Source organism: Balaenoptera borealis, assembly GCF_965194805.1.
Source record: "Balaenoptera borealis genome assembly, chromosome: 5".
NCBI classification, from domain to species: Eukaryota; Metazoa; Chordata; class Mammalia; order Artiodactyla; family Balaenopteridae; genus Balaenoptera; species Balaenoptera borealis.
In genome coordinates, this window is record NC_138862.1 from 132,351,455 (window position 1) to 132,365,644 (window position 14,190).

Here is a 14,190-nt window from a genome sequence, read left to right on the forward strand (position 1 = left end):
GGAGTCTTACGCTTGGTCTATAGGGAGAAAAAGGGTAGCCAAGGATAAATAAGGATTAGGTCTTGTCCCTGCCCTTCAAAGAAATGAGTCTGGCTAGGGAAAAAAAAACTGCATTAAACAACTATGACAAAGGAATAGGACGACTTTAATGAAAGCAAAAGTAACAGAGTAAGTGATATGATTAAGGGAGCTGGGGTGACTCTCAATTATTAAAGTACACTACACAGAGGTGAAAGGACACTCTCTAACCACACAGTCAATTTAAGTGAGACCTGATGAAAAAGAACTCAGGCCCTTCCATCTCCTGGTAGTTAAGGAAGCTCCTTAAGTAAAAAGTGAGCCTCATGTTCCTGAGATTGCAGGCTCTTCACAGGGTTACAAGAGAGGAAAAGGTAAGATTCAGCTCAACAGATAAAGCTGACTTTATCAGCTTTATGGCCAAACCAATCCTACTGCAGACAGCTTTGGAGGCATGCAGAGTTTGACCCACCTGGAAGAATAAATGCTTCTCCAGGGAGAACCAAGCAAGTGGTGGTCATTGAAGAAACAGATAAAAATGGTAATTAAGTGAAGGTAAGAGAATGAGTAAGATAGGCTACAAACTATTAATGCAATGAAACCCCCATATTCTGAGGCCCTGCCACGTGCCTCCTACAGTGTAGGCCATGCAAAGAATGCAAGAGAAGTTCATGGCAGGGTCCACGCCTGTGGAGACTCAGTGTCTAACTGTGGAGACAAATATGTAATTGAGGGGAAAAAATTCCAATAAGTAACAAAGTCTCCTAGCTCCAAAATGTGGCCTTAAACTGTGATGCCCAAAGAAGCAGGTAGGCAGGGAGGCCTGGCGCTGAACTGGGAAATAGGGCTTTGCCCTTGGCACCTCTAGGTCTCTTCTTGTTGGGCCTCTCACCCCTCAGGAGCATCCCTCTCCCATCTTTTTCACCCTGGGAAGAAGGATTGTAGGCACAAGGGATTAGCCACAACATTTAGTGGCCTGCCCAGCAGCAAAACAAAAGAGAGGGAGGGAAACCCAGACAGGCAGGATGTGGCGGAGAGAGCACATCTGAGAGCAGCGATTTGAGGGTCAAGCAGGGTGTGACATGAAGTAAAGTAAGATGCAAGTTCTTTTTCCTTCCTCAGGAACAAACCCACAGAGGGGCTATCAATCGTTCTCAGGTAAGTCTGACCCCATCTTCTCTTCTTCCTAAATTCTGAGGGAACAGGGGAGAGCTTCCGGCAGGAGAAAAGTTCTCAGCCCACAGGGCAGGAAATTGAGAGGGTTATTTAAAATTGAAGAAGGAGTAGGATACCCCACCTAACACAAGTCACAAAGGGGCTACATGTCAGCTGTTGTACCTCTCCTTCCCGTTGCTGTCCTCATCCTGGTGCCCGTAATATAAAAAACGCAAAATCAAGTTTAAAAAATATCCAACTTGATCAGAGGCTGTATATTTCTTGCCTCCTCCAACTATGAATAACTCTGTGAGGAAGGACACATGGCTGAGCTCTGGTGTCTCCCCTTCAAAAGGATTAACAAACAACTTTGTGCAACCCAGTGTCCCAGTTTATTGTTAGCACCCTCCCTTTTTTCCACCCTAAAACACACTCACACACAGGCACTCCCTCCATCAGTGCTCATGGAGAGAAGTGGTTGGGAGCTCCTGTTGCCTGCCTATAAAATCTCTCCATTCAAAGAAGTTACACTAGATAATCTTTCTGATTACTAGCCCAGAAAAACCCCAAACAAACAAAAAACTCTATCATAACTCTTCTCCAAAAAAAAGATCTGTAAAGAACAATTCAGTCGTCCCTAGGTATCTGCTGGGATACCAAAAGTCACAGACCCTCTAGTCCCTTATATAAAATAACAGTGTTTGCATATAACCTACGCACATCCTCTCGTATACTTTAAGTAATCTCTAGATTACCTAATACCTCTGTATTACCTAATACAATGTAAATGCTATGTAAATTGTTGTAAATACAATGTAAATGCTATGTAAATAGTTGTCAGTGTGCAGCAAATTCAAGTTTTGCTTTTTGGAACTTTCTGGATTTTTTTTTTCCATAGAAAAACCCACACAGTTGTACTTATGCCTCTCATCAATAAACTCAAGCAAATATTTTCTCTCATATGGCTCATGTAGATTAATATCAAAAAAACAAACAACCCAACAGAAAAATGGGCAGAAGATCTAAATAGACATTTCTCCAAAGAAGACAGACAGATGGCCAAAAAGTACATGAAAAGATGCTCAACATTACTAATTATTAGAGCAATGCAAATCAAAACTGCAATGAGGTATCACCTCACACTGGTCAGAATGGCCATCATCAAAATATCTACAAACAATAAATGCTGGAGAGAGTGTGGAGAAAAGGGAACCCTCCTACACTGGCTGGGAATATAAATTGGTACAGCCGCTATGGAGAACAGCATGGAAGTTCCTTAAGAAACTAAAACTAGAGCTAACATATGACCCAGCAATCCCACCCCTGGGCATATATCTGAAGAAAAACATGGTTCAGAAGGATACAGGCACCCCAATGTTCATTGCAGAGCTGTTTACAATAGCCAAGACATGGAAGCAACCTAAATGTCCATCGACAGAGGAATGGATAAAGAAGATGTGGTACATATATACAATGGAATATTACTCAGCCATTAAAAAGAATGAAAAAATGCCATTTGCAGCATCATGGATGGACCTGGAGATTACCATATTAAGTGAAGTCAGTCAGACAGAGAAAGGCAAATATCATATGATATCGCTTATATGCGGGATCTAAAAAAATACCAATGAACTTATTTACAAAACAGAAACAGGCTCACAGATCTCAAAATCAAATTTATGGTCACCAAAGGGGAAACGTGGGAGGAAGTGATAAATTAGGAGATTGGGATTAACATATACACACTACTATATATAAAATAGATAACTAACAAGGACCTGCTGTATAGCACAGGAAACTCTACTCAATATTCTGCAATAACCTATATGGGAAAAGAATCTGAAAAGAATGGATATGTATATGTATAACTGAATCACTCTGTTGTATACCTGAAAGTAACACATTGTTAATCAACTATACTCCAATACAAATTTTTTAAAAAAGCAAAAAAAGAGACAAAATTAATGCAATGAGACCCACACATACATATGAAATTGCAGCCCATGCTAAAAACTTTTAAACTTTAAAAAAAAAAAATCAAACCAGAAAAGCAATATTTAAGTTATTCTCACCTTGAGTAGAAAAAAATTTTAAAGCCTTATTTTGTGCATGATACAATAAGGAAAATGGAGAAAAAAGAGGAAGAAAGAGTGAGAAGGGCCAGAAGGAGTTAGGTTTTAAAAACTACAATTTATAAGCCTAACATATGGCTTAAAATCATTTGAGCAAGAGGTGTAAAACCATAATTTAAATAGAGTGAACAAAAGAAACACAGATATGCTTTCAGCTCTACAGTGAGAAGGGCAGAGCTGCCAGGACAGCAACACCATTGTTTGAGAACAATGGCAGGTTTATTCATGTTAAACGTGCTATAACTGAGAATCAATATGGGGCACAGTCTGCTTAAATGAATTCCAAGGGTTTGTACAAGCAATCCTGTTAATGTCATGTTGCATTTTATTAAATGATGTTTGGAATAAAAAGCCTGTTGGTTGGGCGCTGGAAAAGTTTGTTTTAAAGAGGTATACCTTATGATGACAGCTGTAATCATAGCATTTGATCTTCATGATAAATCTCACTATACATGAGAGGAAACAACTGCGAAGACAATGAATCAGTGCTCAGCGTTGTATGGAGTGACCCTGAAACTGCCTTCAATTTCTGATGTGGGCAGATACACCAGGACATTATGAGGGTCCAGGATAATTTTCACCATCACAGGTGGAAGGAGGACAGTATCTTCTTTTTTTCTCAAAGAACCAAGTTCTTTCAATCTTTTTTTTTCATTTTTATTTATTTATTTTTATTGACATACAGTTGATTTACAGTGTTTCAGGTGTTCAGCAAAATGATTCAGTTATACATACATATATATTATTTTTAGATTCTTCTCCATTATAGGTTATTACAAGATATTGAACATAGTTCCCTGTGCTACACAGTAAATCCTTGTTGTTTATCTATTTTATATATTGTAGTGTGTATGTTAATCCCAATCTCCTAATTTATCCCTCTCTCCTCCCCGTTTTCTCTTTGGTAACCATAAGTTTGTTTTCTATGTCTGTGAGTCTATTTCTGTTTTGTAAATTGGTTCATTTGTATCATTTTTTTAGATTCCACATATAAGTGATATCATATGATATTTGTCTTTTCTGACTTACTTCATTCAGTATGACAATCTCTAGGTCCATCCACGTTGCTGCAAATGGCATTATTTCATTCTTTTTCATGGCTGAGTAATATTCCATTGTACATATATACTGCATCTTCTTTATCCATTCATCTGTCGATGGACTTTTAGACTGCTGCCATGCCTTGGCTATTGTAAATAGTGCTGCTATGAACATTGAGGTGCATGTATCTTTCGAATCAGAGTTTTCATCTTTTCTGGATATATGCCCAGGAGTAAGATTGCTGGATCATTTGGTAACTCTATTTTTAGTTTAAGGAACCTCCATGCTGTTTTACATAGTGGCTGCACCAATTTACATTCCCACCAACAGTGTACAAGAGTCCCCTTTCTCCATACCCTAGGAGAGCATATCTTTAGGTACTTACTGATAGAGTTGGGGGGCTGGAGTCTTATCTAAGAAACATGTGGTTAGAGGTGTGGCAGTAGCAGGCAGAGGATGGCTAATCAAGAAATGTGATTCAGATCAGCTGGGCAATTCTGATGTTCAGTAACTTCATCAGCAAGCACACATGATGAGCTTGCACACAGAGCTCTGTGCTGGGCAGGAAGAAAAGAGGACACGGGCGAGGGAGTAACCCAGGTACCATGCTCACAAGCAGCCTATAAGGGCGTTATTATGAATCCCATCCTACAAATAAGAAAATTGAGGCTGAGAGATATTAAATATTTTGCCCAAAGTCACCTTTCTAAAATCTGATAGAGACCAGATGGAAATGCTGATCTGGCTAACAGGATAAAGGTCTTTCAATGCTACCAAACCAAATGGTCACTGAAAAGAAAGGGCATTCTATGCTGAGAGTAGACAATGGGACCAAAGACCAGTCTGAGTAAGGAGCAGTTTGTGCATAGAAAAAGTACAAAGTCAGAAAGTAAGTTGGAGTCAGACTGTGGACTGCCTTTATGTCTAGTTAAGAAGCACACTGTCTTGCAGGCTGCTGGGAATCACAGAACTTTGAAAATCAAAAAAGATGTAAGAAAGGGAGCAAAGAGACCAAAGGATCTACACCAGGTAACAGGGTTAGTGAGAGAAGGGAAAAGATGGAAGGCATTTAGAGAAACACCAGAAGTAACAAGAAGTTAAAGTCCAGTACCATACTGACACAGGATTTGGGGCTCTCAAAGTAAAAGACACTAATTGGGGGTTACTAATAATGTCCTATTGTTTAATGTTTGGCAAATATTTTACTAATGTCAATAATTAAGAATTTCAGAAGTGATCTAATAAGTGTTCTTTCCAATAGAAAGGGGACAGCTTTTGACAGCTAAGGGAAGCATGCACCTGGTCTGCCTTCTTCCTCATGCAGGAAACTTCTTTTAAGGGGGACATGCTGATAAGAAGTCATGTTTGAAGATATTATTGGGTTGGCCAAAAGGTTCCTTTGGTTTTTAAGTACAAATAAAAGACACATTTTTCATTTTCACCAAGAACTTTATTGAACAACATATTCACCCTTTTGTTCCACTGCCTTCTGCCATTTTTCAGGCAACTTCATAATTCCATCTTCCCAAAACTTTTTATCTTTTTGAGCAAAGAACTGTTCCAGGTGCCTTTTATAGTCTTCCAGGGAATTGAAATTTTTTCCATTAAGAGAATTTTGTAAAGACCAAAGTAAATGGACATCCAAAGGTGCAATGTCTGGTGAATACAGTGGATGAATCAGAACTTCCCAGCCAAGCTATAACAATTTTTGCCTGGTCATTAAAGAAACACACAGTCTTGCGTTATCCTGATGGAAGATTATGTGTTTTCTGTTGACTAAGTCTGGATGCTTTTCGTCGAGTGCTGCTTTCAGTTGGTCTAATTGGGAGCAGTACTTGTTGGAATTAATTGCTTGGTTTTTCTGGAAGAAGCTCATAATAGAGGACTCCCTTCCAATCCCACCATATACACAATATCACCTTCTTTGGATGAAGACGGGCCTTTGGTGTGGTTGGTGGTGGTTCATTTTGCTTGCCCCACCATCTCTTCTGTTCCACATAATTGTACCGTATCCACTTTTTCATTGCCCATCACAATTTGTTTTAAAAACGGGACATTTTTGTTATGTTTAAGTAGAGAATTGCACGTGGAAATACGGTGAAGAAGGTTTTTTTCACTTAACTTATGTGGAACCCAAACATCAAAGCGATGAACATAATAAAGCAAACAAAATAATGATTATCAACGCTTGACTTGGATATTTTGAGTATGTCGGCGATCTCCAGCATGGTATAACATTGATTGTTCTCAATTAATGTCTCAATTTGATTGCTATCAACTTCAACTGGTCTACCTGACCGTGGAGCATCGTCCAGCGAGAAATCTCCAGCACGAAACTTTGCAAACTACTTTTGACATGTTCAACCAGTCACAGCACCTTCTCCATACACTGCACAAATCCTTTTCTGCATTTCAGTTTTGTTTTTACCTTTCTTGAAATAACAAAGCATAATATGCCGAAAATGTTGCTTTTTTTCTTCCATCTTCAATATTAAAATGGCTACACAAAAATTCAACAATTTTGATTTTTTTTTAAAATGCACACTGATATGACAGCTGTCACAATACAATCTAACAAAATTGTTTCAATGACGTTAAAGACAACTAAATGCTACTAGAGCCATCTTGCAGAAAAAACCAAACGAACCTTTTGGCCAACCCAATACTCTAGCCACAGCTGTGTTTCTTGGAAAGTTGACGGCCAAGATTCAACGATGTGCTCAGGAGGGAAAAGGCCTGAGTAGGATCTATCACCCCTTCCTGTGGCTCATGGGAAGAACAGGACAGTTCACTAAAGCTGGAGGTTTCAGCCCTCCCCTCAAGCATCTGTGTCCTCAGTCCTTGCCTCTCGAGCACATTTATCCCCCAACAACCTCACAAGGAATGGACTACAGCAGGACAAAATCCCAGGATTCAGGATCTGGGGCCTCAGCCATCTTTCAGAATCTCTTTACACCCTAGAGAGAGCAGATGCCTTTACTGTTGCTACAGAATCTTCATGCAGGGGCTGCAAATTAATTCCTGATTCTATGAGAAAAAACATAATTTTGTTTTATTTTTGTAAAAAATAAATTAGATATGCACAAATTTGACTTACAGTATAAACTAAAGATAAAGTAAGATTAGCACTTGTTTAAAATAAAAATTGAAGATTTTAATCTGGAAATATGTGGTTATCTGTATACAAATCTTCCTGCTCAGAAGAAACACGAATATATACGTTAAAACTAATTCGATACAATGCTCTATTTTTCCCTTCTCATTAAAAAAATTCAATAGAGGGGATAGGGATCTTCACAGAGTAAGAAGAGAAACTGAAGCAAAAGATTCATCTCTGCTCCTTTCCCCTTAGTAGGCAGCAGCTGGGTGAGAAAGCTGATCCTTCAATAACAGAGTACATTCTTTCCTCAACCAGCAGTTGTAGAAGCCCCACTGCACTTCTCTTCTGCCTCTTTCAAAAGAAGCTGCATCCAAGGAAATACTGACTCTCTGTATGTGGCACCACCGTGCTGCAGCTACTTGAGAAGAGTAAGAGCCTTCAGTAGATTCAGTGAGCCAAAGTGCTCACTGTTTGTGCTACCACAGGGCACACCCTTCACAGCTGTGCAGGCCCATGGAGCTGGAACCATCATTCTTATCCTGTCACAGAATCATAAATAGGGACAGAGCCTTCTGCAATATGAGAATGCACTCCCTTGTAAAGTCATATTCAATCACTGGTTCAAATGAAACTAACTCTCCAAGATTAGGGGTAAATGAACAAAACACACTACAACACAAAACATTTTAAAGTCTGCTTTGTAAGGCGGTAATCCCCAAAATGACAATATCTATATGGAATTTATCTTTGGAGTAATAAGCCAAGTTATTTTCCTTTGTCAGAACTGGAATCTTACAAACCCAGCTACTGAACAACACTTGTCAGAGATGTCAAAACGTCTTTCAACATTTAGACAGCCACCCAGCCATTATTCCTGTGGGATACATGGGTGGTTGAGAGAATCACATTTGACAGATGCAAAAAATAAGATACCCATATGGAAAATACAACTCCTCATTTCCCAACCATCTAGCCCAGCAATTTCCCTACCATTCTGCACAGGGATGCAGCCAGTCGCCTCAAAAAAAAAAAAAAAAAAAGGATACAGGCTTTTTCACAATTGCTACTCAATGTGTAGGCTTTGAAAGTAATCTTCCAATTCTTTATTATACACATGACCCACAAACACTGTTTATATTGATTCCAAGAATTAAGAATTCAGGGTCCTTACACCAGAGAGGTCTCATGTTCTATCAGTCTACCCCACCATTGCTTCCTTCCAGAGAAACCACAGTCCTTGTTGAGGCAAGAAGACCTAGGCCACAGCTGTGTGGAACAAGAGAGTACCCCTAAGACTGCCTGGTAGAAGAGCTTTGACCAGACGGATGGTAGTTACTACAGAATTATCATATTCCTTTCCTTCTTGGTCCGTACACAGACCATCAGTTAGGTTGTGGCGACAGGAAGACCTGAGCAGAGAAGCCAAAATGGAAATGCTGAGCCATGTTAATGGTCAAGAAGTAGAATGTGGACTGATCAAGTACTGTTAGTGCAGATACATGCTGGAGTTGCAACAGATCAGGGGACAATCTTCCTGGTCCTGAGTTAGGTCCTGTCTCCATGAGGTCTGGCCAGACTACAGCTCTTTCTCATCCTGAAAGGCCTCTGGGATTCCTCCCAACTTGCCACATGTCTGACATTTGTTTTATTTTCTCATGCATCCTTACTTAAGCCTTCCATTTCTTAAGGTAACTTGAATGAGTTTCTGTTCTCATAATCAAAGACATTTATAGGGGCCCCACAGCAAGATGCCTGAAAGTGTTCCTTTTCTCTTTACTAACTATAAAACAATCTCAGATCTCCCATCTGACAGTCTACACATAACCTCACAAATTTAGGGCTACTTTGCCAGTTTTTGTAATCACAGAGAAAGAAAAGAAATGGCTGGCAAAGCCCCTTTCCCCTGGACTGTCTTTAAATTGCCCTTGCTGCATTTTTTCTCCCAGTCGATCCCTGCCACATGTAGACCACCATTTACTTTCAGTAGATCTAGAAGGTTCAGCCACAGTTAAGTCAAGAATAAAAACCCAGCATCCTATGGGAGCCTTAGTAGTCTCTCCACCCTCTGTGGCACTGACAGAATCCCCCCTGTGACTTCTTGGTTGATTTCAAGGTTCAGGGACCAAGTTTTCCACTGGCAAAACCTGATTCTTCTGGTCCCTAAAAAATAAGATTGGCTCCCAAAGCAGTTCCAGCACTGGGAAAAGGTCAGGTCATATCAGAAATTAATTAGCCAGCCCCTCGGAGCACTGCACCTTCTGCAACTCTAATTGCTCCTCCCTCCTAACAAAACACCCCACTCAACTCTCTAGCAACCAGTGATTCTCAATCACAGACAGTATTTGGAAATGTGAGGGGCCATGCTGGTTGACTCAATGACTTGGTTAGAGTAATACAGGTATTTAGTAACCAGGGATGCTAAATGTCCTATAATGGACAGCAAAGTTCCACACGATGATGAATCATTGTATCAAAATGTTAACAGCACCTCCCTTGAGAAACACTGAGCCCCCTCCAACATTCCCAGCAGACCAAAGCAGGACAGAAAGGCAAAATGAAGAGAGGAGGGCAGTAAGAGGACCAGCACTGCACCATCAGAAGTGAAGCAGTCGAGTGAAGACTGTCCGGGGATCACCTCGCCCTGGCTACCTCCTTCCCCTCGCCTCCAGGAACACTACTCACAGCACACAAACTCCTTGTTCTCTCCTGCTACCACGCAAAACAGTCTTGGGCTCAGATTTAAATTACATCTTTTAAAATGTGTGTCTTTATTTCCACATCTTTTCCTTTGTTCTAATTATGGTAGTTTCTAAGCAACTAATGTTGGTGCTACTAATAGATAATATCACCTGAAAATTCTTCCATGTTGCTAAAGGGCTTAATTACTAAATTTGTACTATAATATGTCTGTTGGAAAATCTAGAGACTAATTCTTTAGGGGATAACTCCTCAGAGATTAAACTTGAGAGATTAAACTTGTGAATTAATACCTTCTTATGAAACACTTTTTTGAGCCACACTGGGGCTTGGAAGAAGGGAAGGTGAAAACTCTCTCGCCACTTCTCCCAGACTCTTCGTTATGCTCTAGGCAGTATCAAAAGAGACATCCTGCACAAACTAGCTTCACCACCAAGGGTCAGGGCATGGAGAGACCAGATGGAAAGAGACAGCTCAGCAGCCTTGGATTAAAGCACAAATATTTTTGAGGCAGTGCGCTCAGTTATGTCAGAGAGACAGGCCCATGGCACTTTCTGTAACAGACAGATGCTGCAGCAAGGTAAAAAGTTCAGCAAGAGCCACTCACAGATTGAAAAGTGCCCAAGAATGGAGAAGTCCAAAATGCAATCCTGTTTTAAATGAGGTGAGGTCTTGTTATAACAAGCGCACTTGCTGTCACTACAAGTGTGCATTTCTGACAAATAGGGTCCTTCCAGACTGAAGCAGTGCTATCCAACAGAATTCCCTCTGATGATGGCAACGCTCTCTGTCCGCACTGTGCCTGTGTCAATATGGTAGCGTTTGTTGTAAGTTTTGTGAGTGTACCTAATAATTGCAGGGACCAGAAACACAGCAAGGCTGAACACAAATCTGCCAGGAGAGTTTACATCTAATCCCTGCACTTGCCCTTCCTTAGAGTTAAACTGAGGCTTTCTAGTAAAATAACGTGATTGCTTCAGGCCTAAGTCAGGGTGATGGCCTTTTTCACCATTCCAACACAGAGTTCTAGAAGATTATCAGAACACCTGTGATATTAAAACATTTTATGTATCATTCAAAGAGCATGAGTTGAAGATAAACCCTTTTCCATAATTCCAAAGGGGAGAAGAAACAGAAATGTAAAAGTGCTAGAATAAAAACAGATTTCTCCAAACATTCTCTGGTCTTTGTTGTATTACCTGCAAAATCTGTTCTAGGATCAGTAGTCATTTGGGAGGATATTTTTCTTTGGGGGGGTTACTTCTTTATGTCCTTTGATCTGATTATACATGAGTCACTTTAGCATTAAGAGATTACCACAACCCCCCCAACCCCTGGTCAAAAGCAATTTCCTTGACTGCTCTTCTAAACAGCCTCCTTCTCCCTCCTCCACTCTCCCATTTTTTAACTTTCCAAAAAAAAAGCCTTTATCCACGAGTATATTATTGAAATGAGCTGAATATGAAGCTCTCAAGTAAAATCAGAATCCAGTACTGTTCATCATTTCCCACACCACTAACCCTTCACCCTTCAAACTCTCCTGCTCCTCAGCTACTGCCTTCACAAGGATTAAGAGTGATCCTTGAGTCCTGGAAATTTGGGGAGACAGATATTTCTTAGCATTTATAGAGCTCCCAAGTAATCACACAGCACTATGTACATCCCTTCTTTAGGGTGCTGAGTTATAAATGCTGTGTCCATTTTACAGGTAGGGAAACTGGAGCAAAATGAGGCTAAATGATTAAAATACAGTCCCAGAGAAACTCAGAGCAAGATTAAGTCACTGTACACCTCCAGCAGTGGTTCTCAACCAGGGGCAGTTTTCCCCCCCAGGGGACATTTGGCAGTGTCTGGAGACATTTTTGATTGTCACGATTGTGGTGGGATGGAGTGGGGGAACTACCGGCCTCTAGTGGGTAGAGGCCAAGGATGCTGCTGAACATGCTACAATGCACAGGACAGCCCACAACAAAGAATCGCCAGGCTCAGCATGTCAGTGGTGCCGAGGATGAGAACCCCTGATCCTCTGGCATCTCCAGCACTACTTTCTTTGGCCCCTAGTCAATAAAGAATGGCTCCCTCTGTAATTTGATCCTTGTACAATATTTACACAAGAAACATGCCAGTTCAGTGTTATTTCTGGCATGCTATACTTTTTAGTTACTTTTAAAATGGAAAATATATGGGAGCCACAGAGGAAAATGAGGAAAGCTGGCAAAGTGTGGCTCCTTTCCTCTAATGAGAAAGCTTAGCCAATACCAGGTCCTTTCCTTAGCGACCCCCAGGCACTGAGCTGGGGTCTGTGTCTGGCTACTCACTTGGACTCTTCAGTTGTTGATGTGCTTTGCAGCTGCCTTTTCTCTGCTTTGCTTATCTCTAAGCATGCACATCACTCCAGAGCAGTAATGATGTATGCTTATGGGAATCTCCAGAGGTCTACAGCCCCTAATTGTCTATTTTGTTCAGTAAATTGTACTCATTACTGAGCCATGTGAGGCACAGAAGGACATCAGCCTTTCTGGGTGCCCTCTGTCTGAGCCTGGGTAATGGGACGTTATCAGCAAGGGTTCCACAGTATTGAAATAAGATGCTTAAAAACAACCCTCCATCCAGTTTTTCAGCTGATTACTTTTATTTTTTTTATATAACTTCCTGTCCCCCTCTTTCCTAACCATCCTTAGCTCTGTTTAGATTTGTATTAACTATAATTTTCTCTTCAGTGAGTCTGATTTTAGTTTAAGCTCTAGAAGCCAGAGAGTTCAGAAAGGACTGGATGTCCTTTCCACCCCTCCCTCCCAGACTTCCACTGGTCTCTGAGAAGGGCACACCAAACAGTGAACTTCTTCTCCTTTTGGTCTCAAAAATCTTCAGGACAAATGAAAATCCAAAGCCAGCTTTGGTTATAATGCTCCCAGTGCCTACATCCGTTGCACTAGGGACTGCAAACAGATGAGGAGGGAATGGACATGTGACTTCCAGTGACACTGGATAAAATAAAATGGAATGGGCAAAACCACGTGCTTTGCTACTGCTATTATCCACCAAACTGGGAATCATCAACTCTCTGGTAAGCTGTTTCCGCCTCCCATCCCAAAAAGAAAAGTGATTAATGCAGGAAAAGTTAAGCAAAGTAATCCACGGAGGGGGAGTATGCTGAGAGAGGGGAATTTGAGCCAGCAGAGCTAACAATATGATACGGCTACAGGAAAGTGGCACTCAGGCCTAGTTCCCTCCTCTACAGTGTATCTCAGGAAGGCCCAGCAACACCCTCACCACCCACGTAAATCATATCCCACACAAACTCACTAAAACTTCTTGTGCTGAGATATTCCCATGCAGAGATTCCATCCCATCACCCTGACAATGGTTTTAGCTTTGTAAGTGCTGATCTTAATGGTGTTTATGAGCTGAATCACTAAAGGCTTTGGGAACCTTTCACAAACAGGGCACCCCATTGCGCTGACTCCAAGAGGCTGTTAAGACAAGGGTAAAACCAGAGCAACAATGGCAACAATGCTTTTGACTTACCCTGGAGTAGAGGGTGTGAGAGCCTTCAAACGCACTTACATCCTTGCGACCCATCAGCTCTGCTGCCTTTCACCACTCACTTCTGCATGGTGGACCACAACCGATCAATTACCAACTACCAAAGACGAAAAATGAATGAATGCGTTAGGCCAGAAGATCCGTAACTTCAAGTCCCAAGCTACTGCTCAAGTGAATTTGCTAGTGTAGGCTAAGTACTTACTTAACACATAGACCCAAACACATATACTAGCTCTAGTTCAGTAAAAGTCTGTTTCTGGTCCTTGTATACATACTGGACAAGTGAACAGTGGAGGGGCCCTCCTTGATCAGTGATCCAGGCACCCAGGCTGACAAAAGTCCTGCCATCCTTAGACACAGCTTCCAAGATCCCCCAGGGGTCCTTTCCAGTCCAGCCTACGAGGAGTGTAAAACAACATGGAGGAACTCACATGGGTGTTCTCTTTTTGTGTTTTCTTCCTAAAAGTGGACCACAACCCTCTTCTGCTTCCACTCAGTTAC

The 14,190-nt window shown here is 41.1% G+C and overlaps 1 protein-coding gene across 2 annotated transcripts in view; it reads right to left on the bottom strand.

Moving 5' to 3' along the window:
* The window catches only part of TMEM108 (transmembrane protein 108), a 609,399-nt gene that overhangs the window by 345,518 nt on the left and 249,691 nt on the right, over window positions 1–14,190 (bottom strand). For both annotated transcript variants that reach the window (XM_082392730.1, XM_082392731.1), the window contains one exon: window positions 13,672–13,786. The gene's annotated coding sequence lies outside the window, so the exon portion shown is untranslated. The remainder of the gene's footprint in view (window positions 1–13,671; window positions 13,787–14,190) is intronic.